Consider the following 24,410-nt stretch of genomic DNA (forward strand, 5'->3'; position numbering starts at 1 on the left):
ATGTTCTATCGTTGTGAAGGGGATGTAGCTCAGTGGTAGAGCGTTCGCTTTGCATGTGAAAGGCCCCGGGTTCAATCCCCGGCATCTCCACTCCTAATTTTTTGTCAATGTCATTAAGTCCACATAAACTATGTCTTTCGTGCACGATCAAGTGAAAATGCACAGTAAAATATAAGTGAGCATCTCCGACCTCTCTTAGGACACCTACATGAACACTTTGTCCTGCGGTAAAAGGCGGAATTGAAAAGGAAATATTGATGAAAATCCAGGGACGGGGATGTAGCTCAGTGGTAGAGCGTTCGCTTCGCATGTGAAAGGCCCCGGGTTCGATCCCCGGCATCTCCATATTTTTTGGCCGCAGACAAAATCGGCATCGAGAAATCAATTAAAGTAATCTCGCCTACACAATGCTGCTTTGCCTTGAAAATCATAGAAAGCGCAACGGAATATAAGTGCTGTTTGAACAGCGAACTCGGCACAGATGACTTAAAATTTCAAAAATCACTCTTTAGAGGCATGTCTCAAATGCACGCTCAAACATTTCAGGCAAAGCCGAATTAATACCACACTCCCTTTCCCCGACAGGTTTTACTTGTGTCACAATTTTAATATATGGATTATAACTTTAAAATCGTGTGTCAGATTAACAAATCGAATGTTTATGTTAATGATTCCAGCCTGAAACAATGCGTTATATAGCGTCGACAGTAGCGACTATTCGGGGTGATTTCGCCGCCTTTTGCGGTCTTGAGCTATTGGCATTCTATAGTCTGTCTAACGCCAGTCGATATTCCCAATGACGTTGTAACGTACAAAAAAGGCATGATTGCTGTTAGTGTTGCTCTTTATATGTGTTAAGTTACCCCACTATGAGTAAGTCCCAGGTAGTCTAGTGGTTAGGATTCCGCGCTCTCACCGCGGCGGCCGGGGTTCGATTCCCCGTCTGGGAAGATATTTTTGCGCCTTTTCTCCGGATCGATATTGATATTAATAACGGTATATGCTTCAAACAACTGTTATGTGTACGTGGTCAATGAAAGAAACGGTGTATGTTTGTCCTATATACTATATGATTTCCTTTTACAACCAATACTTTATATTTTATGTCTTCCTTCGGCTCAATATATAACGAGGCGGACTGATTGATGGTTCAGTACATGAAAATGAACTACAAATGTACTTGCTCAACAAATTTCAATCCCAGTACAACTGTTAGAGACATAAAGATAACCATCTCGTCTTGGTGCAAGACTATTTTAATAATCAGAGTGGCATGTATATACACGGTATGAAAATACACTACTTAAATTTAATGTTCTATCGTTGTGAAGGGGATGTAGCTCAGTGGTAGAGCGTTCGCTTTGCATGTGAAAGGCCCCGGGTTCAATCCCCGGCATCTCCACTCCTAATTTTTTGTCAATGTCATTAAGTCCACATAAACTATGTCTTTCGTGCACGATCAAGTGAAAATGCACAGTAAAATATAAGTGAGCATCTCCGACCTCTCTTAGGACACCTACATGAACACTTTGTCCTGCGGTAAAAGGCGGAATTGAAAAGGAAATATTGATGAAAATCCAGGGACGGGGATGTAGCTCAGTGGTAGAGCGTTCGCTTCGCATGTGAAAGGCCCCGGGTTCGATCCCCGGCATCTCCATATTTTTTGGCCGCAGACAAAATCGGCATCGAGAAATCAATTAAAGTAATCTCGCCTACACAATGCTGCTTTGCCTTGAAAATCATAGAAAGCGCAACGGAATATAAGTGCTGTTTGAACAGCGAACTCGGCACAGATGACTTAAAATTTCAAAAATCACTCTTTAGAGGCATGTCTCAAATGCACGCTCAAACATTTCAGGCAAAGCCGAATTAATACCACACTCCCTTTCCCCGACAGGTTTTACTTGTGTCACAATTTTAATATATGGATTATAACTTTAAAATCGTGTGTCAGATTAACAAATCGAATGTTTATGTTAATGATTCCAGCCTGAAACAATGCGTTATATAGCGTCGACAGTAGCGACTATTCGGGGTGATTTCGCCGCCTTTTGCGGTCTTGAGCTATTGGCATTCTATAGTCTGTCTAACGCCAGTCGATATTCCCAATGACGTTGTAACGTACAAAAAAGGCATGATTGCTGTTAGTGTTGCTCTTTATATGTGTTAAGTTACCCCACTATGAGTAAGTCCCAGGTAGTCTAGTGGTTAGGATTCCGCGCTCTCACCGCGGCGGCCGGGGTTCGATTCCCCGTCTGGGAAGATATTTTTGCGCCTTTTCTCCGGATCGATATTGATATTAATAACGGTATATGCTTCAAACAACTGTTATGTGTACGTGGTCAATGAAAGAAACGGTGTATGTTTGTCCTATATACTATATGATTTCCTTTTACAACCAATACTTTATATTTTATGTCTTCCTTCGGCTCAATATATAACGAGGCGGACTGATTGATGGTTCAGTACATGAAAATGAACTACAAATGTACTTGCTCAACAAATTTCAATCCCAGTACAACTGTTAGAGACATAAAGATAACCATCTCGTCTTGGTGCAAGACTATTTTAATAATCAGAGTGGCATGTATATACACGGTATGAAAATACACTACTTAAATTTAATGTTCTATCGTTGTGAAGGGGATGTAGCTCAGTGGTAGAGCGTTCGCTTTGCATGTGAAAGGCCCCGGGTTCAATCCCCGGCATCTCCACTCCTAATTTTTTGTCAATGTCATTAAGTCCACATAAACTATGTCTTTCGTGCACGATCAAGTGAAAATGCACAGTAAAATATAAGTGAGCATCTCCGACCTCTCTTAGGACACCTACATGAACACTTTGTCCTGCGGTAAAAGGCGGAATTGAAAAGGAAATATTGATGAAAATCCAGGGACGAGGATGTAGCTCAGTGGTAGAGCGTTCGCTTCGCATGTGAAAGGCCCCGGGTTCGATCCCCGGCATCTCCATATTTTTTGGCCGCAGACAAAATCGGCATCGAGAAATCAATTAAAGTAATCTCGCCTACACAATGCTGCTTTGCCTTGAAAATCATAGAAAGCGCAACGGAATATAAGTGCTGTTTGAACAGCGAACTCGGCACAGATGACTTAAAATTTCAAAAATCACTCTTTAGAGGCATGTCTCAAATGCACGCTCAAACATTTCAGGCAAAGCCGAATTAATACCACACTCCCTTTCCCCGACAGGTTTTACTTGTGTCACAATTTTAATATATGGATTATAACTTTAAAATCGTGTGTCAGATTAACAAATCGAATGTTTATGTTAATGATTCCAGCCTGAAACAATGCGTTATATAGCGTCGACAGTAGCGACTATTCGGGGTGATTTCGCCGCCTTTTGCGGTCTTGAGCTATTGGCATTCTATAGTCTGTCTAACGCCAGTCGATATTCCCAATGACGTTGTAACGTACAAAAAAGGCATGATTGCTGTTAGTGTTGCTCTTTATATGTGTTAAGTTACCCCACTATGAGTAAGTCCCAGGTAGTCTAGTGGTTAGGATTCCGCGCTCTCACCGCGGCGGCCGGGGTTCGATTCCCCGTCTGGGAAGATATTTTTGCGCCTTTTCTCCGGATCGATATTGATATTAATAACGGTATATGCTTCAAACAACTGTTATGTGTACGTGGTCAATGAAAGAAACGGTGTATGTTTGTCCTATATACTATATGATTTCCTTTTACAACCAATACTTTATATTTTATGTCTTCCTTCGGCTCAATATATAACGAGGCGGACTGATTGATGGTTCAGTACATGAAAATGAACTACAAATGTACTTGCTCAACAAATTTCAATCCCAGTACAACTGTTAGAGACATAAAGATAACCATCTCGTCTTGGTGCAAGACTATTTTAATAATCAGAGTGGCATGTATATACACGGTATGAAAATACACTACTTAAATTTAATGTTCTATCGTTGTGAAGGGGATGTAGCTCAGTGGTAGAGCGTTCGCTTTGCATGTGAAAGGCCCCGGGTTCAATCCCCGGCATCTCCACTCCTAATTTTTTGTCAATGTCATTAAGTCCACATAAACTATGTCTTTCGTGCACGATCAAGTGAAAATGCACAGTAAAATATAAGTGAGCATCTCCGACCTCTCTTAGGACACCTACATGAACACTTTGTCCTGCGGTAAAAGGCGGAATTGAAAAGGAAATATTGATGAAAATCCAGGGACGGGGATGTAGCTCAGTGGTAGAGCGTTCGCTTCGCATGTGAAAGGCCCCGGGTTCGATCCCCGGCATCTCCATATTTTTTGGCCGCAGACAAAATCGGCATCGAGAAATCAATTAAAGTAATCTCGCCTACACAATGCTGCTTTGCCTTGAAAATCATAGAAAGCGCAACGGAATATAAGTGCTGTTTGAACAGCGAACTCGGCACAGATGACTTAAAATTTCAAAAATCACTCTTTAGAGGCATGTCTCAAATGCACGCTCAAACATTTCAGGCAAAGCCGAATTAATACCACACTCCCTTTCCCCGACAGGTTTTACTTGTGTCACAATTTTAATATATGGATTATAACTTTAAAATCGTGTGTCAGATTAACAAATCGAATGTTTATGTTAATGATTCCAGCCTGAAACAATGCGTTATATAGCGTCGACAGTAGCGACTATTCGGGGTGATTTCGCCGCCTTTTGCGGTCTTGAGCTATTGGCATTCTATAGTCTGTCTAACGCCAGTCGATATTCCCAATGACGTTGTAACGTACAAAAAAGGCATGATTGCTGTTAGTGTTGCTCTTTATATGTGTTAAGTTACCCCACTATGAGTAAGTCCCAGGTAGTCTAGTGGTTAGGATTCCGCGCTCTCACCGCGGCGGCCGGGGTTCGATTCCCCGTCTGGGAAGATATTTTTGCGCCTTTTCTCCGGATCGATATTGATATTAATAACGGTATATGCTTCAAACAACTGTTATGTGTACGTGGTCAATGAAAGAAACGGTGTATGTTTGTCCTATATACTATATGATTTCCTTTTACAACCAATACTTTATATTTTATGTCTTCCTTCGGCTCAATATATAACGAGGCGGACTGATTGATGGTTCAGTACATGAAAATGAACTACAAATGTACTTGCTCAACAAATTTCAATCCCAGTACAACTGTTAGAGACATAAAGATAACCATCTCGTCTTGGTGCAAGACTATTTTAATAATCAGAGTGGCATGTATATACACGGTATGAAAATACACTACTTAAATTTAATGTTCTATCGTTGTGAAGGGGATGTAGCTCAGTGGTAGAGCGTTCGCTTTGCATGTGAAAGGCCCCGGGTTCAATCCCCGGCATCTCCACTCCTAATTTTTTGTCAATGTCATTAAGTCCACATAAACTATGTCTTTCGTGCACGATCAAGTGAAAATGCACAGTAAAATATAAGTGAGCATCTCCGACCTCTCTTAGGACACCTACATGAACACTTTGTCCTGCGGTAAAAGGCGGAATTGAAAAGGAAATATTGATGAAAATCCAGGGACGGGGATGTAGCTCAGTGGTAGAGCGTTCGCTTCGCATGTGAAAGGCCCCGGGTTCGATCCCCGGCATCTCCATATTTTTTGGCCGCAGACAAAATCGGCATCGAGAAATCAATTAAAGTAATCTCGCCTACACAATGCTGCTTTGCCTTGAAAATCATAGAAAGCGCAACGGAATATAAGTGCTGTTTGAACAGCGAACTCGGCACAGATGACTTAAAATTTCAAAAATCACTCTTTAGAGGCATGTCTCAAATGCACGCTCAAACATTTCAGGCAAAGCCGAATTAATACCACACTCCCTTTCCCCGACAGGTTTTACTTGTGTCACAATTTTAATATATGGATTATAACTTTAAAATCGTGTGTCAGATTAACAAATCGAATGTTTATGTTAATGATTCCAGCCTGAAACAATGCGTTATATAGCGTCGACAGTAGCGACTATTCGGGGTGATTTCGCCGCCTTTTGCGGTCTTGAGCTATTGGCATTCTATAGTCTGTCTAACGCCAGTCGATATTCCCAATGACGTTGTAACGTACAAAAAAGGCATGATTGCTGTTAGTGTTGCTCTTTATATGTGTTAAGTTACCCCACTATGAGTAAGTCCCAGGTAGTCTAGTGGTTAGGATTCCGCGCTCTCACCGCGGCGGCCGGGGTTCGATTCCCCGTCTGGGAAGATATTTTTGCGCCTTTTCTCCGGATCGATATTGATATTAATAACGGTATATGCTTCAAACAACTGTTATGTGTACGTGGTCAATGAAAGAAACGGTGTATGTTTGTCCTATATACTATATGATTTCCTTTTACAACCAATACTTTATATTTTATGTCTTCCTTCGGCTCAATATATAACGAGGCGGACTGATTGATGGTTCAGTACATGAAAATGAACTACAAATATACTTGCTCAACAAATTTCAATCCCAGTACAACTGTTAGAGACATAAAGATAACCATCTCGTCTTGGTGCAAGACTATTTTAATAATCAGAGTGGCATGTATATACACGGTATGAAAATACACTACTTAAATTTAATGTTCTATCGTTGTGAAGGGGATGTAGCTCAGTGGTAGAGCGTTCGCTTTGCATGTGAAAGGCCCCGGGTTCAATCCCCGGCATCTCCACTCCTAATTTTTTGTCAATGTCATTAAGTCCACATAAACTATGTCTTTCGTGCACGATCAAGTGAAAATGCACAGTAAAATATAAGTGAGCATCTCCGACCTCTCTTAGGACACCTACATGAACACTTTGTCCTGCGGTAAAAGGCGGAATTGAAAAGGAAATATTGATGAAAATCCAGGGACGGGGATGTAGCTCAGTGGTAGAGCGTTCGCTTCGCATGTGAAAGGCCCCGGGTTCGATCCCCGGCATCTCCATATTTTTTGGCCGCAGACAAAATCGGCATCGAGAAATCAATTAAAGTAATCTCGCCTACACAATGCTGCTTTGCCTTGAAAATCATAGAAAGCGCAACGGAATATAAGTGCTGTTTGAACAGCGAACTCGGCACAGATGACTTAAAATTTCAAAAATCACTCTTTAGAGGCATGTCTCAAATGCACGCTCAAACATTTCAGGCAAAGCCGAATTAATACCACACTCCCTTTCCCCGACAGGTTTTACTTGTGTCACAATTTTAATATATGGATTATAACTTTAAAATCGTGTGTCAGATTAACAAATCGAATGTTTATGTTAATGATTCCAGCCTGAAACAATGCGTTATATAGCGTCGACAGTAGCGACTATTCGGGGTGATTTCGCCGCCTTTTGCGGTCTTGAGCTATTGGCATTCTATAGTCTGTCTAACGCCAGTCGATATTCCCAATGACGTTGTAACGTACAAAAAAGGCATGATTGCTGTTAGTGTTGCTCTTTATATGTGTTAAGTTACCCCACTATGAGTAAGTCCCAGGTAGTCTAGTGGTTAGGATTCCGCGCTCTCACCGCGGCGGCCGGGGTTCGATTCCCCGTCTGGGAAGATATTTTTGCGCCTTTTCTCCGGATCGATATTGATATTAATAACGGTATATGCTTCAAACAACTGTTATGTGTACGTGGTCAATGAAAGAAACGGTGTATGTTTGTCCTATATACTATATGATTTCCTTTTACAACCAATACTTTATATTTTATGTCTTCCTTCGGCTCAATATATAACGAGGCGGACTGATTGATGGTTCAGTACATGAAAATGAACTACAAATGTACTTGCTCAACAAATTTCAATCCCAGTACAACTGTTAGAGACATAAAGATAACCATCTCGTCTTGGTGCAAGACTATTTTAATAATCAGAGTGGCATGTATATACACGGTATGAAAATACACTACTTAAATTTAATGTTCTATCGTTGTGAAGGGGATGTAGCTCAGTGGTAGAGCGTTCGCTTTGCATGTGAAAGGCCCCGGGTTCAATCCCCGGCATCTCCACTCCTAATTTTTTGTCAATGTCATTAAGTCCACATAAACTATGTCTTTCGTGCACGATCAAGTGAAAATGCACAGTAAAATATAAGTGAGCATCTCCGACCTCTCTTAGGACACCTACATGAACACTTTGTCCTGCGGTAAAAGGCGGAATTGAAAAGGAAATATTGATGAAAATCCAGGGACGGGGATGTAGCTCAGTGGTAGAGCGTTCGCTTCGCATGTGAAAGGCCCCGGGTTCGATCCCCGGCATCTCCATATTTTTTGGCCGCAGACAAAATCGGCATCGAGAAATCAATTAAAGTAATCTCGCCTACACAATGCTGCTTTGCCTTGAAAATCATAGAAAGCGCAACGGAATATAAGTGCTGTTTGAACAGCGAACTCGGCACAGATGACTTAAAATTTCAAAAATCACTCTTTAGAGGCATGTCTCAAATGCACGCTCAAACATTTCAGGCAAAGCCGAATTAATACCACACTCCCTTTCCCCGACAGGTTTTACTTGTGTCACAATTTTAATATATGGATTATAACTTTAAAATCGTGTGTCAGATTAACAAATCGAATGTTTATGTTAATGATTCCAGCCTGAAACAATGCGTTATATAGCGTCGACAGTAGCGACTATTCGGGGTGATTTCGCCGCCTTTTGCGGTCTTGAGCTATTGGCATTCTATAGTCTGTCTAACGCCAGTCGATATTCCCAATGACGTTGTAACGTACAAAAAAGGCATGATTGCTGTTAGTGTTGCTCTTTATATGTGTTAAGTTACCCCACTATGAGTAAGTCCCAGGTAGTCTAGTGGTTAGGATTCCGCGCTCTCACCGCGGCGGCCGGGGTTCGATTCCCCGTCTGGGAAGATATTTTTGCGCCTTTTCTCCGGATCGATATTGATATTAATAACGGTATATGCTTCAAACAACTGTTATGTGTACGTGGTCAATGAAAGAAACGGTGTATGTTTGTCCTATATACTATATGATTTCCTTTTACAACCAATACTTTATATTTTATGTCTTCCTTCGGCTCAATATATAACGAGGCGGACTGATTGATGGTTCAGTACATGAAAATGAACTACAAATGTACTTGCTCAACAAATTTCAATCCCAGTACAACTGTTAGAGACATAAAGATAACCATCTCGTCTTGGTGCAAGACTATTTTAATAATCAGAGTGGCATGTATATACACGGTATGAAAATACACTACTTAAATTTAATGTTCTATCGTTGTGAAGGGGATGTAGCTCAGTGGTAGAGCGTTCGCTTTGCATGTGAAAGGCCCCGGGTTCAATCCCCGGCATCTCCACTCCTAATTTTTTGTCAATGTCATTAAGTCCACATAAACTATGTCTTTCGTGCACGATCAAGTGAAAATGCACAGTAAAATATAAGTGAGCATCTCCGACCTCTCTTAGGACACCTACATGAACACTTTGTCCTGCGGTAAAAGGCGGAATTGAAAAGGAAATATTGATGAAAATCCAGGGACGGGGATGTAGCTCAGTGGTAGAGCGTTCGCTTCGCATGTGAAAGGCCCCGGGTTCGATCCCCGGCATCTCCATATTTTTTGGCCGCAGACAAAATCGGCATCGAGAAATCAATTAAAGTAATCTCGCCTACACAATGCTGCTTTGCCTTGAAAATCATAGAAAGCGCAACGGAATATAAGTGCTGTTTGAACAGCGAACTCGGCACAGATGACTTAAAATTTCAAAAATCACTCTTTAGAGGCATGTCTCAAATGCACGCTCAAACATTTCAGGCAAAGCCGAATTAATACCACACTCCCTTTCCCCGACAGGTTTTACTTGTGTCACAATTTTAATATATGGATTATAACTTTAAAATCGTGTGTCAGATTAACAAATCGAATGTTTATGTTAATGATTCCAGCCTGAAACAATGCGTTATATAGCGTCGACAGTAGCGACTATTCGGGGTGATTTCGCCGCCTTTTGCGGTCTTGAGCTATTGGCATTCTATAGTCTGTCTAACGCCAGTCGATATTCCCAATGACGTTGTAACGTACAAAAAAGGCATGATTGCTGTTAGTGTTGCTCTTTATATGTGTTAAGTTACCCCACTATGAGTAAGTCCCAGGTAGTCTAGTGGTTAGGATTCCGCGCTCTCACCGCGGCGGCCGGGGTTCGATTCCCCGTCTGGGAAGATATTTTTGCGCCTTTTCTCCGGATCGATATTGATATTAATAACGGTATATGCTTCAAACAACTGTTATGTGTACGTGGTCAATGAAAGAAACGGTGTATGTTTGTCCTATATACTATATGATTTCCTTTTACAACCAATACTTTATATTTTATGTCTTCCTTCGGCTCAATATATAACGAGGCGGACTGATTGATGGTTCAGTACATGAAAATGAACTACAAATGTACTTGCTCAACAAATTTCAATCCCAGTACAACTGTTAGAGACATAAAGATAACCATCTCGTCTTGGTGCAAGACTATTTTAATAATCAGAGTGGCATGTATATACACGGTATGAAAATACACTACTTAAATTTAATGTTCTATCGTTGTGAAGGGGATGTAGCTCAGTGGTAGAGCGTTCGCTTTGCATGTGAAAGGCCCCGGGTTCAATCCCCGGCATCTCCACTCCTAATTTTTTGTCAATGTCATTAAGTCCACATAAACTATGTCTTTCGTGCACGATCAAGTGAAAATGCACAGTAAAATATAAGTGAGCATCTCCGACCTCTCTTAGGACACCTACATGAACACTTTGTCCTGCGGTAAAAGGCGGAATTGAAAAGGAAATATTGATGAAAATCCAGGGACGGGGATGTAGCTCAGTGGTAGAGCGTTCGCTTCGCATGTGAAAGGCCCCGGGTTCGATCCCCGGCATCTCCATATTTTTTGGCCGCAGACAAAATCGGCATCGAGAAATCAATTAAAGTAATCTCGCCTACACAATGCTGCTTTGCCTTGAAAATCATAGAAAGCGCAACGGAATATAAGTGCTGTTTGAACAGCGAACTCGGCACAGATGACTTAAAATTTCAAAAATCACTCTTTAGAGGCATGTCTCAAATGCACGCTCAAACATTTCAGGCAAAGCCGAATTAATACCACACTCCCTTTCCCCGACAGGTTTTACTTGTGTCACAATTTTAATATATGGATTATAACTTTAAAATCGTGTGTCAGATTAACAAATCGAATGTTTATGTTAATGATTCCAGCCTGAAACAATGCGTTATATAGCGTCGACAGTAGCGACTATTCGGGGTGATTTCGCCGCCTTTTGCGGTCTTGAGCTATTGGCATTCTATAGTCTGTCTAACGCCAGTCGATATTCCCAATGACGTTGTAACGTACAAAAAAGGCATGATTGCTGTTAGTGTTGCTCTTTATATGTGTTAAGTTACCCCACTATGAGTAAGTCCCAGGTAGTCTAGTGGTTAGGATTCCGCGCTCTCACCGCGGCGGCCGGGGTTCGATTCCCCGTCTGGGAAGATATTTTTGCGCCTTTTCTCCGGATCGATATTGATATTAATAACGGTATATGCTTCAAACAACTGTTATGTGTACGTGGTCAATGAAAGAAACGGTGTATGTTTGTCCTATATACTATATGATTTCCTTTTACAACCAATACTTTATATTTTATGTCTTCCTTCGGCTCAATATATAACGAGGCGGACTGATTGATGGTTCAGTACATGAAAATGAACTACAAATGTACTTGCTCAACAAATTTCAATCCCAGTACAACTGTTAGAGACATAAAGATAACCATCTCGTCTTGGTGCAAGACTATTTTAATAATCAGAGTGGCATGTATATACACGGTATGAAAATACACTACTTAAATTTAATGTTCTATCGTTGTGAAGGGGATGTAGCTCAGTGGTAGAGCGTTCGCTTTGCATGTGAAAGGCCCCGGGTTCAATCCCCGGCATCTCCACTCCTAATTTTTTGTCAATGTCATTAAGTCCACATAAACTATGTCTTTCGTGCACGATCAAGTGAAAATGCACAGTAAAATATAAGTGAGCATCTCCGACCTCTCTTAGGACACCTACATGAACACTTTGTCCTGCGGTAAAAGGCGGAATTGAAAAGGAAATATTGATGAAAATCCAGGGACGGGGATGTAGCTCAGTGGTAGAGCGTTCGCTTCGCATGTGAAAGGCCCCGGGTTCGATCCCCGGCATCTCCATATTTTTTGGCCGCAGACAAAATCGGCATCGAGAAATCAATTAAAGTAATCTCGCCTACACAATGCTGCTTTGCCTTGAAAATCATAGAAAGCGCAACGGAATATAAGTGCTGTTTGAACAGCGAACTCGGCACAGATGACTTAAAATTTCAAAAATCACTCTTTAGAGGCATGTCTCAAATGCACGCTCAAACATTTCAGGCAAAGCCGAATTAATACCACACTCCCTTTCCCCGACAGGTTTTACTTGTGTCACAATTTTAATATATGGATTATAACTTTAAAATCGTGTGTCAGATTAACAAATCGAATGTTTATGTTAATGATTCCAGCCTGAAACAATGCGTTATATAGCGTCGACAGTAGCGACTATTCGGGGTGATTTCGCCGCCTTTTGCGGTCTTGAGCTATTGGCATTCTATAGTCTGTCTAACGCCAGTCGATATTCCCAATGACGTTGTAACGTACAAAAAAGGCATGATTGCTGTTAGTGTTGCTCTTTATATGTGTTAAGTTACCCCACTATGAGTAAGTCCCAGGTAGTCTAGTGGTTAGGATTCCGCGCTCTCACCGCGGCGGCCGGGGTTCGATTCCCCGTCTGGGAAGATATTTTTGCGCCTTTTCTCCGGATCGATATTGATATTAATAACGGTATATGCTTCAAACAACTGTTATGTGTACGTGGTCAATGAAAGAAACGGTGTATGTTTGTCCTATATACTATATGATTTCCTTTTACAACCAATACTTTATATTTTATGTCTTCCTTCGGCTCAATATATAACGAGGCGGACTGATTGATGGTTCAGTACATGAAAATGAACTACAAATGTACTTGCTCAACAAATTTCAATCCCAGTACAACTGTTAGAGACATAAAGATAACCATCTCGTCTTGGTGCAAGACTATTTTAATAATCAGAGTGGCATGTATATACACGGTATGAAAATACACTACTTAAATTTAATGTTCTATCGTTGTGAAGGGGATGTAGCTCAGTGGTAGAGCGTTCGCTTTGCATGTGAAAGGCCCCGGGTTCGATCCCCGGCATCTCCACTCCTAATTTTTTGTCAATGTCATTAAGTCCACATAAACTATGTCTTTCGTGCACGATCAAGTGAAAATGCACAGTAAAATATAAGTGAGCATCTCCGACCTCTCTTAGGACACCTACATGAACACTTTGTCCTGCGGTAAAAGGCGGAATTGAAAAGGAAATATTGATGAAAATCCAGGGACGGGGATGTAGCTCAGTGGTAGAGCGTTCGCTTCGCATGTGAAAGGCCCCGGGTTCGATCCCCGGCATCTCCATATTTTTTGGCCGCAGACAAAATCGGCATCGAGAAATCAATTAAAGTAATCTCGCCTACACAATGCTGCTTTGCCTTGAAAATCATAGAAAGCGCAACGGAATATAAGTGCTGTTTGAACAGCGAACTCGGCACAGATGACTTAAAATTTCAAAAATCACTCTTTAGAGGCATGTCTCAAATGCACGCTCAAACATTTCAGGCAAAGCCGAATTAATACCACACTCCCTTTCCCCGACAGGTTTTACTTGTGTCACAATTTTAATATATGGATTATAACTTTAAAATCGTGTGTCAGATTAACAAATCGAATGTTTATGTTAATGATTCCAGCCTGAAACAATGCGTTATATAGCGTCGACAGTAGCGACTATTCGGGGTGATTTCGCCGCCTTTTGCGGTCTTGAGCTATTGGCATTCTATAGTCTGTCTAACGCCAGTCGATATTCCCAATGACGTTGTAACGTACAAAAAAGGCATGATTGCTGTTAGTGTTGCTCTTTATATGTGTTAAGTTACCCCACTATGAGTAAGTCCCAGGTAGTCTAGTGGTTAGGATTCCGCGCTCTCACCGCGGCGGCCGGGGTTCGATTCCCCGTCTGGGAAGATATTTTTGCGCCTTTTCTCCGGATCGATATTGATATTAATAACGGTATATGCTTCAAACAACTGTTATGTGTACGTGGTCAATGAAAGAAACGGTGTATGTTTGTCCTATATACTATATGATTTCCTTTTACAACCAATACTTTATATTTTATGTCTTCCTTCGGCTCAATATATAACGAGGCGGACTGATTGATGGTTCAGTACATGAAAATGAACTACAAATGTACTTGCTCAACAAATTTCAATCCCAGTACAACTGTTAGAGACATAAAGATAACCATCTCGTCTTGGTGCAAGACTATTTTAATAATCAGAGTGGCATGTATATACACGGTATGAAAATACACTACTTAAATTTAATGTTCTATCGTTGTGAAGGGGATGTAGCTCAGTGGTAGAGCGTTCGCTTTGCATGTGAAAGGCCCCGGGTTCGATCCCCGGCATCTCCACTCCTAATTTTTTGTCAATGTCATTAAGTCCACATAAACTATGTCTTTCGTGCACGATCAAGTGAAAATGCACAGTAAAATATAAGTGAGCATCTCCGACCTCTCTTAGGACACCTACATGAACACTTTGTCCTGCGGTAAAAGGCGGAATTGAAAAGGAAATATTGATGAAAATCCAGGGACGGGGATGTAGCTCAGTGGTAGAGCGTTCGCTTCGCATGTGAAAGGCCCCGGGTTCGATCCCCGGCATCTCCATATTTTTTGGCCGCAGACAAAATCGGCATCGAGAAATCAATTAAAGTAATCTCGCCTACACAATGCTGCTTTGCCTTGAAAATCATAGAAAGCGCAACGGAATATAAGTGCTGTTTGAACAGCGAACTCGGCACAGATGACTTAAAATTTCAAAAATCACTCTTTAGAGGCATGTCTCAAATGCACGCTCAAACATTTCAGGCAAAGCCGAATTAATACCACACTCCCTTTCCCCGACAGGTTTTACTTGTGTCACAATTTTAATATATGGATTATAACTTTAAAATCGTGTGTCAGATTAACAAATCGAATGTTTATGTTAATGATTCCAGCCTGAAACAATGCGTTATATAGCGTCGACAGTAGCGACTATTCGGGGTGATTTCGCCGCCTTTTGCGGTCTTGAGCTATTGGCATTCTATAGTCTGTCTAACGCCAGTCGATATTCCCAATGACGTTGTAACGTACAAAAAAGGCATGATTGCTGTTAGTGTTGCTCTTTATATGTGTTAAGTTACCCCACTATGAGTAAGTCCCAGGTAGTCTAGTGGTTAGGATTCCGCGCTCTCACCGCGGCGGCCGGGGTTCGATTCCCCGTCTGGGAAGATATTTTTGCGCCTTTTCTCCGGATCGATATTGATATTAATAACGGTATATGCTTCAAACAACTGTTATGTGTACGTGGTCAATGAAAGAAACGGTGTATGTTTGTCCTATATACTATATGATTTCCTTTTACAACCAATACTTTATATTTTATGTCTTCCTTCGGCTCAATATATAACGAGGCGGACTGATTGATGGTTCAGTACATGAAAATGAACTACAAATGTACTTGCTCAACAAATTTCAATCCCAGTACAACTGTTAGAGACATAAAGATAACCATCTCGTCTTGGTGCAAGACTATTTTAATAATCAGAGTGGCATGTATATACACGGTATGAAAATACACTACTTAAATTTAATGTTCTATCGTTGTGAAGGGGATGTAGCTCAGTGGTAGAGCGTTCGCTTTGCATGTGAAAGGCCCCGGGTTCGATCCCCGGCATCTCCACTCCTAATTTTTTGTCAATGTCATTAAGTCCACATAAACTATGTCTTTCGTGCACGATCAAGTGAAAATGCACAGTAAAATATAAGTGAGCATCTCCGACCTCTCTTAGGACACCTACATGAACACTTTGTCCTGCGGTAAAAGGCGGAATTGAAAAGGAAATATTGATGAAAATCCAGGGACGGGGATGTAGCTCAGTGGTAGAGCGTTCGCTTCGCATGTGAAAGGCCCCGGGTTCGATCCCCGGCATCTCCATATTTTTTGGCCGCAGACAAAATCGGCATCGAGAAATCAATTAAAGTAATCTCGCCTACACAATGCTGCTTTGCCTTGAAAATCATAGAAAGCGCAACGGAATATAAGTGCTGTTTGAACAGCGAACTCGGCACAGATGACTTAAAATTTCAAAAATCACTCTTTAGAGGCATGTCTCAAATGCACGCTCAAACATTTCAGGCAAAGCCGAATTAATACCACACTCCCTTTCCCCGACAGGTTTTACTTGTGTCACAATTTTAATATATGGATTATAACTTTAAAATCGTGTGTCAGATTAACAAATCGAATGTTTATGTTAATGATTCCAGCCTGAAACAATGCGTTATATAGCGTCGACAGTAGCGACTATTCGGGGTGATTTCGCCGCCTTTTGCGGTCTTGAGCTATTGGCATTCTATAGTCTGTCTAACGCCAGTCGATATTCCCAATGACGTTGTAACGTACAAAAAAGGCATGATTGCTGTTAGTGTTGCTCTTTATATGTGTTAAGTTACCCCACTATGAGTAAGTCCCAGGTAGTCTAGTGGTTAGGATTCCGCGCTCTCACCGCGGCGGCCGGGGTTCGATTCCCCGTCTGGGAAGATATTTTTGCGCCTTTTCTCCGGATCGATATTGATATTAATAACGGTATATGCTTCAAACAACTGTTATGTGTACGTGGTCAATGAAAGAAACGGTGTATGTTTGTCCTATATACTATATGATTTCCTTTTACAACCAATACTTTATATTTTATGTCTTCCTTCGGCTCAATATATAACGAGGCGGACTGATTGATGGTTCAGTACATGAAAATGAACTACAAATGTACTTGCTCAACAAATTTCAATCCCAGTACAACTGTTAGAGACATAAAGATAACCATCTCGTCTTGGTGCAAGACTATTTTAATAATCAGAGTGGCATGTATATACACGGTATGAAAATACACTACTTAAATTTAATGTTCTATCGTTGTGAAGGGGATGTAGCTCAGTGGTAGAGCGTTCGCTTTGCATGTGAAAGGCCCCGGGTTCGATCCCCGGCATCTCCACTCCTAATTTTTTGTCAATGTCATTAAGTCCACATAAACTATGTCTTTCGTGCACGATCAAGTGAAAATGCACAGTAAAATATAAGTGAGCATCTCCGACCTCTCTTAGGACACCTACATGAACACTTTGTCCTGCGGTAAAAGGCGGAATTGAAAAGGAAATATTGATGAAAATCCAGGGACGGGGATGTAGCTCAGTGGTAGAGCGTTCGCTTCGCATGTGAAAGGCCCCGGGTTCGATCCCCGGCATCTCCATATTTTTTGGCCGCAGACAAAATCGGCATCGAGAAATCAATTAAAGTAATCTCGCCTACACAATGCTGCTTTGCCTTGAAAATCATAGAAAGCGCAACGGAATATAAGTGCTGTTTGAACAGCGAACTCGGCACAGATGACTTAAAATTTCAAAAATCACTCTTTAGAGGCATGTCTCAAATGCACGCTCAAACATTTCAGGCAAAGCCGAATTAATACCACACTCCCTTTCCCCGACAGGTTTTACTTGTGTCACAATTTTAATATATGGATTATAACTTTAAAATCGTGTGTCAGATTAACAAATCGAATGTTTATGTTAATGATTCCAGCCTGAAACAATGCGTTATATAGCGTCGACAGTAGCGACTATTCGGGGTGATTTCGCCGCCTTTTGCGGTCTTGAGCTATTGGCATTCTATAGTCTGTCTAACGCCAGTCGATATTCCCAATGACGTTGTAACGTACAAAAAAGGCATGATTGCTGTTAGTGTTGCTCTTTATATGTGTTAAGTTACCCCACTATGAGTAAGTCCCAGGTAGTCTAGTGGTTAGGATTCCGCGCTCTCACCGCGGCGGCCGGGGTTCGATTCCCCGTCTGGGAAGATATTTTTGCGCCTTTTCTCCGGATCGATATTGATATTAATAACGGTATATGCTTCAAACAACTGTTATGTGTACGTGGTCAATGAAAGAAACGGTGTATGTTTGTCCTATATACTATATGATTTCCTTTTACAACCAATACTTTATATTTTATGTCTTCCTTCGGCTCAATATATAACGAGGCGGACTGATTGATGGTTCAGTACATGAAAATGAACTACAAATGTACTTGCTCAACAAATTTCAATCCCAGTACAACTGTTAGAGACATAAAGATAACCATCTCGTCTTGGTGCAAGACTATTTTAATAATCAGAGTGGCATGTATATACACGGTATGAAAATACACTACTTAAATTTAATGTTCTATCGTTGTGAAGGGGATGTAGCTCAGTGGTAGAGCGTTCGCTTTGCATGTGAAAGGCCCCGGGTTCGATCCCCGGCATCTCCACTCCTAATTTTTTGTCAATGTCATTAAGTCCACATAAACTATGTCTTTCGTGCACGATCAAGTGAAAATGCACAGTAAAATATAAGTGAGCATCTCCGACCTCTCTTAGGACACCTACATGAACACTTTGTCCTGCGGTAAAAGGCGGAATTGAAAAGGAAATATTGATGAAAATCCAGGGACGGGGATGTAGCTCAGTGGTAGAGCGTTCGCTTCGCATGTGAAAGGCCCCGGGTTCGATCCCCGGCATCTCCATATTTTTTGGCCGCAGACAAAATCGGCATCGAGAAATCAATTAAAGTAATCTCGCCTACACAATGCTGCTTTGCCTTGAAAATCATAGAAAGCGCAACGGAATATAAGTGCTGTTTGAACAGCGAACTCGGCACAGATGACTTAAAATTTCAAAAATCACTCTTTAGAGGCATGTCTCAAATGCACGCTCAAACATTTCAGGCAAAGCCGAATTAATACCACACTCCCTTTCCCCGACAGGTTTTACTTGTGTCACAATTTTAATATATGGATTATAACTTTAAAATCGTGTGTCAGATTAACAAATCGAATGTTTATGTTAATGATTCCAGCCTGAAACAATGCGTTATATAGCGTCGACAGTAGCGACTATTCGGGGTGATTTCGCCGCCTTTTGCGGTCTTGAGCTATTGGCATTCTATAGTCTGTCTAACGCCAGTCGATATTCCCAATGACGTTGTAACGTACAAAAAAGGCATGATTGCTGTTAGTGTTGCTCTTTATATGTGTTAAGTTACCCCACTATGAGTAAGTCCCAGGTAGTCTAGTGGTTAGGATTCCGCGCTCTCACCGCGGCGGCCGGGGTTCGATTCCCCGTCTGGGAAGATATTTTTGCGCCTTTTCTCCGGATCGATATTGATATTAATAACGGTATATGCTTCAAACAACTGTTATGTGTACGTGGTCAATGAAAGAAACGGTGTATGTTTGTCCTATATACTATATGATTTCCTTTTACAACCAATACTTTATATTTTATGTCTTCCTTCGGCTCAATATATAACGAGGCGGACTGATTGATGGTTCAGTACATGAAAATGAACTACAAATGTACTTGCTCAACAAATTTCAATCCCAGTACAACTGTTAGAGACATAAAGATAACCATCTCGTCTTGGTGCAAGACTATTTTAATAATCAGAGTGGCATGTATATACACGGTATGAAAATACACTACTTAAATTTAATGTTCTATCGTTGTGAAGGGGATGTAGCTCAGTGGTAGAGCGTTCGCTTTGCATGTGAAAGGCCCCGGGTTCGATCCCCGGCATCTCCACTCCTAATTTTTTGTCAATGTCATTAAGTCCACATAAACTATGTCTTTCGTGCACGATCAAGTGAAAATGCACAGTAAAATATAAGTGAGCATCTCCGACCTCTCTTAGGACACCTACATGAACACTTTGTCCTGCGGTAAAAGGCGGAATTGAAAAGGAAATATTGATGAAAATCCTGGTGGTCGAGTGGACCTTTAAGTGACTGGACGTTGTGTTTATGTCTAAGGAAATATTTACTATGTTATAAGTGATTGCTCGGATTTCCAAGCATATTTTCGGAATATAAACGTTCTAACTTGTATCAGAAGTAAGTTTTTGACTTTGATTATAACAAAACTGTCGTTTGTAATGTTTTACATTATTGTAAACATTGTCGTATAGAAAGAGGCTACCCAAGGGTGAATTATATTATAATGGAGAGACTTCCATCCTTATTAAGGAGTACCATTGAAAATGCTTGTGAACAATTTCGAAATATTACATTTACTGTGCATGGTGAAAGTGACAGAGCACGTATTTCTATAATGTTTGCAAATGAAGATACAAATAAAAGTAAACGAAAGTCGATTTCAACTGTCAACCGTGACAAAAAACGAATGAAAGAGTATAACAACAGTGTTGAAACTATTTCGAATATTGAAAATCATATCGAGATGATTCATTCAGATTGTGTATTTGAAAGCAATAAAATACAGGACGAAACAGTGGCGGCAAATACATCGGATATAATGGACATTGAAGATAACCCGTCTGAGGCCTCCGTTATAGCATGTTCAGGTAACATTGAAACCGGTATAGAACGTCCAAATATAGAACTGTGTGCAATCGATACAGGTAAAGAATTGTCTGTATCAGTTAATTGTGTCAATAGAAAAAATGTAAATAAAAACAAAGGTAGATTATCCATGGACAAAATTGAAAGGAATAAATGTAATACAAAAGATGATGAACTTTCAGAATTTCCGCCGCTTAGTAAAGTAAATTACAGGGATATTCTATCTGCTACATCTCAACCCGATAAATTGGTAGAAAATAATGACAAAAGTAAACAAACATTTCCGTCAAATATTGCAACTGATATTAAGTTAATTCCAAAATTTGTTTTGAAACAATCAGGAGGTCGTAACGAATTGTTGATCGGAAAAACATTGAGGAATCGTCTGATATTGTATCATATAGATGAGAAAGAATTTGAAATACTCGATTGCAGTGACCGAGGTTTCTATAAATTTAATAAAGTGTTGACTGAAGATTTTCGTGATGTAAGAACTATACCGAAATTGATGACTGATGATGTGAGAAAAGGACTAGATGAGATGATAGAATTTGCGACAAATAAAAAACTTTAAATGTTTTATTATTTTATTATATGTTGATTTGTAAGAGAGATAGTTTGTATGTTGTTTGTGAGTATGTTGTGAAAAAGTTTTTCCAAATATTTTGAAAATTTTTGTGCTCTGTTTGCATGTCTTAAAATAGCTGATGATTGACTCGATATTTAATACTTCGAATTTTGATTGCGTTGTGGAATGGAATCCAGCCCAGTGCGAACAATATTTTCTATTGTATTATTTTTTGTCCTCTGTCGGAAAATAAGACGTCATAATCATTTTTCACTCTAAATTTTCTTTGTATTCTGTGTAAGCTTTTTATCAATTTGAATGTATGTGCTGAATGGTAGATAAGAGTGAGTTAGAATATAAGTATATGAATATTTTTCTATAAGGATATAATATGATATCTATATATGAGTATATAACCAGATAATTGTGTTCGTGACAAATATTTCACGCATTTGAATTGTAAATGTAGAATATTGAATGTTTCTTTTCAGAGAAAGGACAATAATTGATAATAATGTTTTTCATTGATGTGTAATTCTGAACTGTGATATGTAAATACGAAGTTTGATTATAATAAAGATAAAAAAAAAAAAAGAGCGTTCGCTTTGCATGTGAAAGGCCCCGGGTTCGATCCCCGGCATCTCCACTCCTAATTTTTTGTCAATGTCATTAAGTCCACATAAACTATGTCTTTCGTGCACGATCAAGTGAAAATGCACAGTAAAATATAAGTGAGCATCTCCGACCTCTCTTAGGACACCTACATGAACACTTTGTCCTGCGGTAAAAGGCGGAATTGAAAAGGAAATATTGATGAAAATCCAGGGACGGGGATGTAGCTCAGTGGTAGAGCGTTCGCTTCGCATGTGAAAGGCCCCGGGTTCGATCCCCGGCATCTCCATATTTTTTGGCCGCAGACAAAATCGGCATCGAGAAATCAATTAAAGTAATCTCGCCTACACAATGCTGCTTTGCCTTGAAAATCATAGAAAGCGCAACGGAATATAAGTGCTGTTTGAACAGCGAACTCGGCACAGATGACTTAAAATTTCAAAAATCACTCTTTAGAGGCATGTCTCAAATGCACGCTCAAACATTTCAGGCAAAGCCGAATTAATACCACACTCCCTTTCCCCGACAGGTTTTACTTGTGTCACAATTTTAATATATGGATTATAACTTTAAAATCGTGTGTCAGATTAACAAATCGAATGTTTATGTTAATGATTCCAGCCTGAAACAATGCGTTATATAGCGTCGACAGTAGCGACTATTCGGGGTGATTTCGCCGCCTTTTGCGGTCTTGAGCTATTGGCATTCTATAGTCTGTCTAACGCCAGTCGATATTCCCAATGACGTTGTAACGTACAAAAAAGGCATGATTGCTGTTAGTGTTGCTCTTTATATGTGTTAAGTTACCCCACTATGAGTAAGTCCCAGGTAGTCTAGTGGTTAGGATTCCGCGCTCTCACCGCGGCGGCCGGGGTTCGATTCCCCGTCTGGGAAGATATTTTTGCGCCTTTTCTCCGGATCGATATTGATATTAATAACGGTATATGCTTCAAACAACTGTTATGTGTACGTGGTCAATGAAAGAAACGGTGTATGTTTGTCCTATATACTATATGATTTCCTTTTACAACCAATACTTTATATTTTATGTCTTCCTTCGGCTCAATATATAACGAGGCGGACTGATTGATGGTTCAGTACATGAAAATGAACTACAAATGTACTTGCTCAACAAATTTCAATCCCAGTACAACTGTTAGAGACATAAAGATAACCATCTCGTCTTGGTGCAAGACTATTTTAATAATCAGAGTGGCATGTATATACACGGTATGAAAATACACTACTTAAATTTAATGTTCTATCGTTGTGAAGGGGATGTAGCTCAGTGGTAGAGCGTTCGCTTTGCATGTGAAAGGCCCCGGGTTCGATCCCCGGCATCTCCACTCCTAATTTTTTGTCAATGTCATTAAGTCCACATAAACTATGTCTTTCGTGCACGATCAAGTGAAAATGCACAGTAAAATATAAGTGAGCATCTCCGACCTCTCTTAGGACACCTACATGAACACTTTGTCCTGCGGTAAAAGGCGGAATTGAAAAGGAAATATTGATGAAAATCCAGGGACGGGGATGTAGCTCAGTGGTAGAGCGTTCGCTTCGCATGTGAAAGGCCCCGGGTTCGATCCCCGGCATCTCCATATTTTTTGGCCGCAGACAAAATCGGCATCGAGAAATCAATTAAAGTAATCTCGCCTACACAATGCTGCTTTGCCTTGAAAATCATAGAAAGCGCAACGGAATATAAGTGCTGTTTGAACAGCGAACTCGGCACAGATGACTTAAAATTTCAAAAATCACTCTTTAGAGGCATGTCTCAAATGCACGCTCAAACATTTCAGGCAAAGCCGAATTAATACCACACTCCCTTTCCCCGACAGGTTTTACTTGTGTCACAATTTTAATATATGGATTATAACTTTAAAATCGTGTGTCAGATTAACAAATCGAATGTTTATGTTAATGATTCCAGCCTGAAACAATGCGTTATATAGCGTCGACAGTAGCGACTATTCGGGGTGATTTCGCCGCCTTTTGCGGTCTTGAGCTATTGGCATTCTATAGTCTGTCTAACGCCAGTCGATATTCCCAATGACGTTGTAACGTACAAAAAAGGCATGATTGCTGTTAGTGTTGCTCTTTATATGTGTTAAGTTACCCCACTATGAGTAAGTCCCAGGTAGTCTAGTGGTTAGGATTCCGCGCTCTCACCGCGGCGGCCGGGGTTCGATTCCCCGTCTGGGAAGATATTTTTGCGCCTTTTCTCCGGATCGATATTGATATTAATAACGGTATATGCTTCAAACAACTGTTATGTGTACGTGGTCAATGAAAGAAACGGTGTATGTTTGTCCTATATACTATATGATTTCCTTTTACAACCAATACTTTATATTTTATTTCTTCCTTCGGCTCAATATATAACGAGGCGGACTGATTGATGGTTCAGTACATGAAAATGAACTACAAATGTACTTGCTCAACAAATTTCAATCCCAGTACAACTGTTAGAGACATAAAGATAACCATCTCGTCTTGGTGCAAGACTATTTTAATAATCAGAGTGGCATGTATATACACGGTATGAAAATACACTACTTAAATTTAATGTTCTATCGTTGTGAAGGGGATGTAGCTCAGTGGTAGAGCGTTCGCTTTGCATGTGAAAGGCCCCGGGTTCGATCCCCGGCATCTCCACTCCTAATTTTTTGTCAATGTCATTA

At 40.5% G+C, this 24,410-nt stretch overlaps 50 non-coding genes across 50 annotated transcripts; all 50 read left to right on the forward strand.

The window, feature by feature from the left end:
- Nucleotides 1–273: 273 nt before the first annotated feature.
- On the forward strand, nt 274–345 carry Trnaa-cgc (transfer RNA alanine (anticodon CGC)). The gene has a single exon. It is a non-coding gene; the product is annotated as a tRNA-Ala (tRNA).
- A 533-nt stretch (nt 346–878) lies between these two features.
- Trnae-cuc (transfer RNA glutamic acid (anticodon CUC)) lies at nt 879–950 on the forward strand. The gene has a single exon. It is a non-coding gene; the product is annotated as a tRNA-Glu (tRNA).
- Nucleotides 951–1,330: 380 nt separating this feature from the next.
- Nucleotides 1,331–1,402, forward strand: Trnaa-ugc (transfer RNA alanine (anticodon UGC)). Its single transcript has one exon. It is a non-coding gene; the product is annotated as a tRNA-Ala (tRNA).
- A 183-nt stretch (nt 1,403–1,585) lies between these two features.
- On the forward strand, nt 1,586–1,657 carry Trnaa-cgc (transfer RNA alanine (anticodon CGC)). Its single transcript has one exon. It is a non-coding gene; the product is annotated as a tRNA-Ala (tRNA).
- Nucleotides 1,658–2,190: 533 nt separating this feature from the next.
- Trnae-cuc (transfer RNA glutamic acid (anticodon CUC)) lies at nt 2,191–2,262 on the forward strand. Its single transcript has one exon. It is a non-coding gene; the product is annotated as a tRNA-Glu (tRNA).
- Nucleotides 2,263–2,642: 380 nt separating this feature from the next.
- Trnaa-ugc (transfer RNA alanine (anticodon UGC)) lies at nt 2,643–2,714 on the forward strand. The gene has a single exon. It is a non-coding gene; the product is annotated as a tRNA-Ala (tRNA).
- A 788-nt stretch (nt 2,715–3,502) lies between these two features.
- Nucleotides 3,503–3,574, forward strand: Trnae-cuc (transfer RNA glutamic acid (anticodon CUC)). The gene has a single exon. It is a non-coding gene; the product is annotated as a tRNA-Glu (tRNA).
- Nucleotides 3,575–3,954: 380 nt separating this feature from the next.
- Trnaa-ugc (transfer RNA alanine (anticodon UGC)) lies at nt 3,955–4,026 on the forward strand. Its single transcript has one exon. It is a non-coding gene; the product is annotated as a tRNA-Ala (tRNA).
- Nucleotides 4,027–4,209: 183 nt separating this feature from the next.
- On the forward strand, nt 4,210–4,281 carry Trnaa-cgc (transfer RNA alanine (anticodon CGC)). The gene has a single exon. It is a non-coding gene; the product is annotated as a tRNA-Ala (tRNA).
- A 533-nt stretch (nt 4,282–4,814) lies between these two features.
- Nucleotides 4,815–4,886, forward strand: Trnae-cuc (transfer RNA glutamic acid (anticodon CUC)). Its single transcript has one exon. It is a non-coding gene; the product is annotated as a tRNA-Glu (tRNA).
- Nucleotides 4,887–5,266: 380 nt separating this feature from the next.
- Trnaa-ugc (transfer RNA alanine (anticodon UGC)) lies at nt 5,267–5,338 on the forward strand. The gene has a single exon. It is a non-coding gene; the product is annotated as a tRNA-Ala (tRNA).
- Nucleotides 5,339–5,521: 183 nt separating this feature from the next.
- Trnaa-cgc (transfer RNA alanine (anticodon CGC)) lies at nt 5,522–5,593 on the forward strand. The gene has a single exon. It is a non-coding gene; the product is annotated as a tRNA-Ala (tRNA).
- A 533-nt stretch (nt 5,594–6,126) lies between these two features.
- Trnae-cuc (transfer RNA glutamic acid (anticodon CUC)) lies at nt 6,127–6,198 on the forward strand. Its single transcript has one exon. It is a non-coding gene; the product is annotated as a tRNA-Glu (tRNA).
- Nucleotides 6,199–6,578: 380 nt separating this feature from the next.
- On the forward strand, nt 6,579–6,650 carry Trnaa-ugc (transfer RNA alanine (anticodon UGC)). Its single transcript has one exon. It is a non-coding gene; the product is annotated as a tRNA-Ala (tRNA).
- Nucleotides 6,651–6,833: 183 nt separating this feature from the next.
- Trnaa-cgc (transfer RNA alanine (anticodon CGC)) lies at nt 6,834–6,905 on the forward strand. The gene has a single exon. It is a non-coding gene; the product is annotated as a tRNA-Ala (tRNA).
- A 533-nt stretch (nt 6,906–7,438) lies between these two features.
- Trnae-cuc (transfer RNA glutamic acid (anticodon CUC)) lies at nt 7,439–7,510 on the forward strand. Its single transcript has one exon. It is a non-coding gene; the product is annotated as a tRNA-Glu (tRNA).
- A 380-nt stretch (nt 7,511–7,890) lies between these two features.
- On the forward strand, nt 7,891–7,962 carry Trnaa-ugc (transfer RNA alanine (anticodon UGC)). The gene has a single exon. It is a non-coding gene; the product is annotated as a tRNA-Ala (tRNA).
- A 183-nt stretch (nt 7,963–8,145) lies between these two features.
- On the forward strand, nt 8,146–8,217 carry Trnaa-cgc (transfer RNA alanine (anticodon CGC)). The gene has a single exon. It is a non-coding gene; the product is annotated as a tRNA-Ala (tRNA).
- Nucleotides 8,218–8,750: 533 nt separating this feature from the next.
- Nucleotides 8,751–8,822, forward strand: Trnae-cuc (transfer RNA glutamic acid (anticodon CUC)). Its single transcript has one exon. It is a non-coding gene; the product is annotated as a tRNA-Glu (tRNA).
- Nucleotides 8,823–9,202: 380 nt separating this feature from the next.
- Nucleotides 9,203–9,274, forward strand: Trnaa-ugc (transfer RNA alanine (anticodon UGC)). The gene has a single exon. It is a non-coding gene; the product is annotated as a tRNA-Ala (tRNA).
- Nucleotides 9,275–9,457: 183 nt separating this feature from the next.
- Trnaa-cgc (transfer RNA alanine (anticodon CGC)) lies at nt 9,458–9,529 on the forward strand. Its single transcript has one exon. It is a non-coding gene; the product is annotated as a tRNA-Ala (tRNA).
- A 533-nt stretch (nt 9,530–10,062) lies between these two features.
- On the forward strand, nt 10,063–10,134 carry Trnae-cuc (transfer RNA glutamic acid (anticodon CUC)). The gene has a single exon. It is a non-coding gene; the product is annotated as a tRNA-Glu (tRNA).
- Nucleotides 10,135–10,514: 380 nt separating this feature from the next.
- Nucleotides 10,515–10,586, forward strand: Trnaa-ugc (transfer RNA alanine (anticodon UGC)). Its single transcript has one exon. It is a non-coding gene; the product is annotated as a tRNA-Ala (tRNA).
- A 183-nt stretch (nt 10,587–10,769) lies between these two features.
- Trnaa-cgc (transfer RNA alanine (anticodon CGC)) lies at nt 10,770–10,841 on the forward strand. The gene has a single exon. It is a non-coding gene; the product is annotated as a tRNA-Ala (tRNA).
- A 533-nt stretch (nt 10,842–11,374) lies between these two features.
- On the forward strand, nt 11,375–11,446 carry Trnae-cuc (transfer RNA glutamic acid (anticodon CUC)). The gene has a single exon. It is a non-coding gene; the product is annotated as a tRNA-Glu (tRNA).
- A 380-nt stretch (nt 11,447–11,826) lies between these two features.
- Trnaa-ugc (transfer RNA alanine (anticodon UGC)) lies at nt 11,827–11,898 on the forward strand. The gene has a single exon. It is a non-coding gene; the product is annotated as a tRNA-Ala (tRNA).
- Nucleotides 11,899–12,081: 183 nt separating this feature from the next.
- On the forward strand, nt 12,082–12,153 carry Trnaa-cgc (transfer RNA alanine (anticodon CGC)). Its single transcript has one exon. It is a non-coding gene; the product is annotated as a tRNA-Ala (tRNA).
- Nucleotides 12,154–12,686: 533 nt separating this feature from the next.
- Trnae-cuc (transfer RNA glutamic acid (anticodon CUC)) lies at nt 12,687–12,758 on the forward strand. The gene has a single exon. It is a non-coding gene; the product is annotated as a tRNA-Glu (tRNA).
- Nucleotides 12,759–13,138: 380 nt separating this feature from the next.
- Nucleotides 13,139–13,210, forward strand: Trnaa-ugc (transfer RNA alanine (anticodon UGC)). Its single transcript has one exon. It is a non-coding gene; the product is annotated as a tRNA-Ala (tRNA).
- A 183-nt stretch (nt 13,211–13,393) lies between these two features.
- Trnaa-cgc (transfer RNA alanine (anticodon CGC)) lies at nt 13,394–13,465 on the forward strand. The gene has a single exon. It is a non-coding gene; the product is annotated as a tRNA-Ala (tRNA).
- A 533-nt stretch (nt 13,466–13,998) lies between these two features.
- Trnae-cuc (transfer RNA glutamic acid (anticodon CUC)) lies at nt 13,999–14,070 on the forward strand. The gene has a single exon. It is a non-coding gene; the product is annotated as a tRNA-Glu (tRNA).
- A 380-nt stretch (nt 14,071–14,450) lies between these two features.
- Trnaa-ugc (transfer RNA alanine (anticodon UGC)) lies at nt 14,451–14,522 on the forward strand. The gene has a single exon. It is a non-coding gene; the product is annotated as a tRNA-Ala (tRNA).
- Nucleotides 14,523–14,705: 183 nt separating this feature from the next.
- Nucleotides 14,706–14,777, forward strand: Trnaa-cgc (transfer RNA alanine (anticodon CGC)). The gene has a single exon. It is a non-coding gene; the product is annotated as a tRNA-Ala (tRNA).
- Nucleotides 14,778–15,310: 533 nt separating this feature from the next.
- Nucleotides 15,311–15,382, forward strand: Trnae-cuc (transfer RNA glutamic acid (anticodon CUC)). Its single transcript has one exon. It is a non-coding gene; the product is annotated as a tRNA-Glu (tRNA).
- A 380-nt stretch (nt 15,383–15,762) lies between these two features.
- Nucleotides 15,763–15,834, forward strand: Trnaa-ugc (transfer RNA alanine (anticodon UGC)). Its single transcript has one exon. It is a non-coding gene; the product is annotated as a tRNA-Ala (tRNA).
- Nucleotides 15,835–16,017: 183 nt separating this feature from the next.
- On the forward strand, nt 16,018–16,089 carry Trnaa-cgc (transfer RNA alanine (anticodon CGC)). The gene has a single exon. It is a non-coding gene; the product is annotated as a tRNA-Ala (tRNA).
- A 533-nt stretch (nt 16,090–16,622) lies between these two features.
- Nucleotides 16,623–16,694, forward strand: Trnae-cuc (transfer RNA glutamic acid (anticodon CUC)). Its single transcript has one exon. It is a non-coding gene; the product is annotated as a tRNA-Glu (tRNA).
- A 380-nt stretch (nt 16,695–17,074) lies between these two features.
- Nucleotides 17,075–17,146, forward strand: Trnaa-ugc (transfer RNA alanine (anticodon UGC)). The gene has a single exon. It is a non-coding gene; the product is annotated as a tRNA-Ala (tRNA).
- Nucleotides 17,147–17,329: 183 nt separating this feature from the next.
- Nucleotides 17,330–17,401, forward strand: Trnaa-cgc (transfer RNA alanine (anticodon CGC)). Its single transcript has one exon. It is a non-coding gene; the product is annotated as a tRNA-Ala (tRNA).
- Nucleotides 17,402–17,934: 533 nt separating this feature from the next.
- Trnae-cuc (transfer RNA glutamic acid (anticodon CUC)) lies at nt 17,935–18,006 on the forward strand. Its single transcript has one exon. It is a non-coding gene; the product is annotated as a tRNA-Glu (tRNA).
- Nucleotides 18,007–18,386: 380 nt separating this feature from the next.
- Trnaa-ugc (transfer RNA alanine (anticodon UGC)) lies at nt 18,387–18,458 on the forward strand. The gene has a single exon. It is a non-coding gene; the product is annotated as a tRNA-Ala (tRNA).
- A 183-nt stretch (nt 18,459–18,641) lies between these two features.
- On the forward strand, nt 18,642–18,713 carry Trnaa-cgc (transfer RNA alanine (anticodon CGC)). The gene has a single exon. It is a non-coding gene; the product is annotated as a tRNA-Ala (tRNA).
- Nucleotides 18,714–19,246: 533 nt separating this feature from the next.
- Nucleotides 19,247–19,318, forward strand: Trnae-cuc (transfer RNA glutamic acid (anticodon CUC)). Its single transcript has one exon. It is a non-coding gene; the product is annotated as a tRNA-Glu (tRNA).
- Nucleotides 19,319–19,698: 380 nt separating this feature from the next.
- On the forward strand, nt 19,699–19,770 carry Trnaa-ugc (transfer RNA alanine (anticodon UGC)). The gene has a single exon. It is a non-coding gene; the product is annotated as a tRNA-Ala (tRNA).
- Nucleotides 19,771–21,943: 2,173 nt separating this feature from the next.
- Nucleotides 21,944–22,015, forward strand: Trnaa-cgc (transfer RNA alanine (anticodon CGC)). Its single transcript has one exon. It is a non-coding gene; the product is annotated as a tRNA-Ala (tRNA).
- A 533-nt stretch (nt 22,016–22,548) lies between these two features.
- Nucleotides 22,549–22,620, forward strand: Trnae-cuc (transfer RNA glutamic acid (anticodon CUC)). Its single transcript has one exon. It is a non-coding gene; the product is annotated as a tRNA-Glu (tRNA).
- Nucleotides 22,621–23,000: 380 nt separating this feature from the next.
- Trnaa-ugc (transfer RNA alanine (anticodon UGC)) lies at nt 23,001–23,072 on the forward strand. The gene has a single exon. It is a non-coding gene; the product is annotated as a tRNA-Ala (tRNA).
- Nucleotides 23,073–23,255: 183 nt separating this feature from the next.
- Trnaa-cgc (transfer RNA alanine (anticodon CGC)) lies at nt 23,256–23,327 on the forward strand. Its single transcript has one exon. It is a non-coding gene; the product is annotated as a tRNA-Ala (tRNA).
- Nucleotides 23,328–23,860: 533 nt separating this feature from the next.
- Nucleotides 23,861–23,932, forward strand: Trnae-cuc (transfer RNA glutamic acid (anticodon CUC)). The gene has a single exon. It is a non-coding gene; the product is annotated as a tRNA-Glu (tRNA).
- A 380-nt stretch (nt 23,933–24,312) lies between these two features.
- On the forward strand, nt 24,313–24,384 carry Trnaa-ugc (transfer RNA alanine (anticodon UGC)). Its single transcript has one exon. It is a non-coding gene; the product is annotated as a tRNA-Ala (tRNA).
- The last annotated feature ends 26 nt before the right edge of the window (nt 24,385–24,410 follow it).

Source organism: Mytilus galloprovincialis, chromosome 2, assembly GCF_965363235.1.
Source record: "Mytilus galloprovincialis chromosome 2, xbMytGall1.hap1.1, whole genome shotgun sequence".
NCBI lineage: Eukaryota > Metazoa > Mollusca > Bivalvia > Mytilida > Mytilidae > Mytilus > Mytilus galloprovincialis.